Here is a 4,849-nt window from a genome sequence, read left to right on the forward strand (position 1 = left end):
GCAGTCCTGGACCTCTGTGCCCCTCTTCACCCAGTTCCAATAGATCTGAGATCTATCATGGTCTCCAGGGGCCTCTCCCAATGAGGTGTGTGGGTCCCAGTGACCATGCAAGGAGACACATTAGGGTTTGGGAAGAAGAGAACATGAAGACACATGCACACAGTCACACAAAATCATCCTTTAGGATTTTAGCTTTTTGTATGTTTTATAATGTACACGCCAAGTAGAATAAGCATATAGTGGATGCTTCTTGGTAATTACAGTATTAGAATTAAAATCTCCTTTGAGAGAATGTAGTTAAGGATTCCCAAAGAAGAATTTGCTTCAGGGAGCTGGTCACTTTAGAAATACTGATTCCGAGGGCCTATCTCAGTCTCTCCACCTCAGCCTGGAGCGTGTTAGGGGCAGGAACGTGAAATTTAATAAACTCCCTAGTTCATCCTGAAGCAACCCCCTCATGGTTCAGTTTCTCACTGAAATCTAACCCCTCCTTTTCTTGAAGAGGAAAGTGACTCTTGAAGGAATAAAGTGACTTGCTAAGGACACAGCAGATTTGTAGCAAAGTCCAGACCCATGTCATCTGTCTTCTAACCCTGTGCTTGTTCCATCTCACATAAAACATGGTTGAATTTCAAGCTCCAAGCATAGCTTCCTAGCATTTCCCAGACTCTCTCTTCACCCATTCTATCACTCTGGATGCTTCCCAGGGGTTTATTATCTGTGGAAAGATATCCAGAATGATGTCATTAATATCATTGCTAGCAGAGTCATGCAGAAACCGAGAAAGTTCAAGCTGCAGCATGTTATGTTGCACAAATGACTTGATTTCCAGATGGAACTCACAGGGGGCAAAATTTTAAAACCACTAAGTCATGTTGATTGTGATTAACAATGCAAAAGCATGTGAGCTTTTGAAGATGTGAGAAACACAAGAGGAGGACTTCTCGCAAACCTATTTTCAGCATAGGTGGAGTCAATGCATAGTAGCCCTGGCAATTACAATAGAGAATTAAGAAGAAGGAACAGCTTTAGAGAGTTTGCCAATAGATTTGTTATCTCTTTCCATGGAACAAATTACCTCAAAATTTAGTGACTTTTAACACCACACATTTATTATCTCATAGTTTCTGTGGGTCACCAGTTGGGCACTGCTTAGCTAAGTGCCTCAGGCTCAGTGTCTCTCACAGCTGCTATCAAGGTGTTGGCTGGGGTTGCAGTCTCAGCTGAAGACTTCCAAGCTCACTCAAGTGGGTGTTAGCAGAATTTAGTTCATCCAGGACTATTAGACTGAGGGCCTTAGGTCCTTAATGGCTGTTGGCCTGAGACCTCCCTCGGGTCCTTGCCATGGGCCTCTCACAGGGCAGTTCAGAACATGGTGGCTGGCTTCCAGCAGTCTGAGCAGGCAGGAGAGCCAGAAAGGGCAAATAAGACAGAATCCAGGGTCTTTTTGCAGTTTAATATTGGAAATGATGTCCCTCCCATCAGCCCCGCCATTCACCAGGTCCAGCCCACATGCAAGGGGAGGGGATTACCCAGGGGTGTGAGTACCAGGAGGTGGGGCTCATTGGGGGCCACCTTGGAGGCTGCTGACCATGCCTTTGGGAGGACTAGGTGGAGATACCCAGCAGGAACACGGACATCTGAGTTGGAAGCTCTAGGGAGATATCTGGGCTGCAGATACAGATCTGGGAGTTAGAAGCATTTTATGAGCAGGAGGTGAAATCATGGGAATAGATAAAGTCAGCCAAGAAGAACATTTTTTTTAAGGTATTCACTAATTACTACTATCTACAAATTGTTAACTTCTTAGAGAAACTTCAGACTGAAAGTAAAAACTAAAATGTGTAGAAAAAGATGAATGTCACCAACCAAAGCTACTTGTCACTCCTAATGTGATTAAAACTTTCAGATTAGGCCATAAAAATCTGGGCTAGGGCATGTGGCTTTTCCTGTTATGATTAGAATATTATTAAGATTCTGAGAAGAAGTTCATTCCCCCGAAAAATTCCATAAAATAGGTGACTAATTGAAAATTGGAAGGTCTCCTGATGAAGAAAAATAGTCCAGTTCATTTTCCATCAGTTTAAAGCTACAAATCTCATGGATCTCAGTGTTTCCAAGTTTGGGGTAGTGAATATTATAAATATTCACATAATTTGATTAATGGTAGTCATTTACAGGCTGACTCCCACAGGCTCACGATACACCTCCCCTTGGTAAACACCCAGCCCAGGGCGTGTCACAGAAGCCTTGGAGAGCTAAGAGTATGTCACAGTGAAGGATGAGGAAACACCTCCTATGTCCCCTTTGGCCCATGATCTTTTCTCCCTCTGTGCCTTTGCCTCATGCTCATTTCTTCCTTCTGGAATGTTCTACCCAGACAGTTCTATGCAGCCAAATCCTACCCTCCCTTCAAGGCTCTGCTCAGATTTTGTCTCTTCTACTAAGGCTTTCTGACTGGACCACCCCACCTCACCTCCCTCCTCTCTGGACTCCTGCTTTGGTGCCACTCATTTTTGAAGACTAATGGCTGGAGCCACTTTCTCTGCTTGCTTTTATCTTACTCATCAGGGGTTGGCAAACAATGGCTTGTGCGGCAAATATGTCCCCAGTGTCTGTTTTTATATGACTTGCACTTGCAGAGTTGTTATTGCATTCTTAAATTGTTGAGAAAGCTTGAAGAATAGTATTTTGTTTCATGCAAGAATGATATGAAATTCAAATTCAAAGTCCATAAAGTTTTATGTTGGTCAATAAAATGCTTGCGGAAATTTGCTCTCTTCTGCCTCTCGGCCCACAAAAGCTTAAAATATTTAGTATCTGTCACTTTGTGGGAAGTTCGCTGACCCTTGCTACAGGCACTCAATTCCTGCCTCCTGAGAGAGGGTGTAGCCTTTCCGGGAGGACACAGTTCTGATACTTCCTGGTGGCTTCTGCAGAGTCTATCATGGTCTGGAGCACAGAGCTGGTGTTTAGTAAATACTGTTGAATGGGGCTGAGAGGGAATGTGTTTTTAATTTGAGATGGATACAATGTTATGTCCTTTCTTGCTGTCCAGGCCTTTTCTTTATTCCCCTCTGCTGTTGGGCTGGTATCTGTTATGTCTGGTAGAAAAAATGACAGGGAATACCAGGGTGGGTCACAGAACTCATGGAAAACACAAATGAAATGCAGTCTGGGAACCAGAGGTTTTGTTTTGGGTGGAGAAGAACTGTTTGCTTTGGGGGATTGAGGTAATGAAAGTTATTTCAATAACATAATTTAACAGTTGTACACGCTTTCTGCCAGAAGTACAGCTAGGCAAACCTCACCCAGGGACCCCATCTGCAAAATGAAAAGGGTAAACTCTGAGTGCTAAGCAGAGCACAAAACTATAATACACACCTTGGTTCTACTATGTTAAAATACACCATATGGTCAAAGACTGGAGGGGAACTGAAGAAATACAAATTGTTGTGTTAGGGTGATAGGATTATGGGAAAATAATTTTTAAAAGAACCCCTTTCTTTAGTGGCTAAAGTATTTCTACAACAAACAAACTTCTGAAAATGATTAAAATGAAAAAAATTTTTTTAATTTATTTTTTTTATGAAGCATAGTTGGTTTACAGATTATGGCAGTTTTATGTATACAACAATTAAAATGAAAAATTCTATTCTTTCTCTGTTGTGAAGTTGTGAAGTCACTCAGTCGTGTCTGACTCCTTGTGACCCCATGGACTAGCCCACCAGGCTCCTCCATCCATGGAATTTTCTAGGCAAAAGTACTGAAATGGGTTGCCATTTCCTTCTCTAGCATGCAAAATTTTTACCTGTTTCTTTTTTTTTTTGCTCTTTTTTACCTTCCCCCTCTCTAAAACATAATTTTACAGTGAAGTGGGAATGTCTTAGGATCCTGACTATAAATACAGACACAAACATGTACAAATAAAAGAGACATTGATTTATATAATTTTAGGCTGTTCTCAGTTAAACTCTAAACTATCTAAAACACTAAGTGAGAAGAACATTACTAACCTTCCACTTAACACAGTACCTGCACAACCAAGGCTTAATCAATGGTAGTTGTCACTATAAAGCCCTATTTCTGTGCCCTAGATCTTGTGATTCCTCTAGACAGAAAGGGCATCTCCGTCATGGTTGAATCCTTATTTTCTGACATAATGTCTGGCACACAGTGCCTGGCTTTCAATTAAAATGGTTAAGTGAATAAATAAACAATAATTTTAAAAAGTGGGGGGATATAACATGGAGGTACTGTGCTAGTAAGAAGGACTAGTTTGCATCTGCTAATCCCGAACTCCCAATCCATCCCGTTCGCACTTCTGACCCTGTTGGCAAGCACCCGTCTGCTCTCTACGTTGGTGATTCTGTTTCTGTTTCATAGATAGGAGAAGGCAACTTAATTCTACCTTTAGTTCTTTTTCAAGCCAAGCCCCATTCATTCATATCATGTCCCAAGAGGGAGTGATGGACACAGAAGCACAACCAGGCAATGTTACTCTGTCTGAGGCTGGAGGGTTTAGGCCTTTCCTTAACACACAGAGTGATAAAGAAGCCTGAGGTGAGGTTTTGAAGTAGCCATCATATCACCCTCTTGAAAGTAAGTTAATGCATCTCTTTGTTCATTCAACAAATGGTCTTTGAGTCCCTGTTATGCACACGGAATTGTTCTATGTGATGGGGATGTAGGAGCTAGAAATGGAAGCAGGGAGGCAGGGAAGTTGACTATAGTATCTCTTAGTATCCTTTCACTTCCTAGGAGATCTCAGTGACTGCTGCATGAAATAAATGGAGCTCTCAAATAGGATGCAATAGGTTCAGATTGCAATGAAGCTCCATGGATGAAA

The sequence above is a fragment of the Budorcas taxicolor genome, chromosome 10 (assembly GCF_023091745.1).
Source record: "Budorcas taxicolor isolate Tak-1 chromosome 10, Takin1.1, whole genome shotgun sequence".
Taxonomy (NCBI): Eukaryota; Metazoa; Chordata; class Mammalia; order Artiodactyla; family Bovidae; genus Budorcas; species Budorcas taxicolor.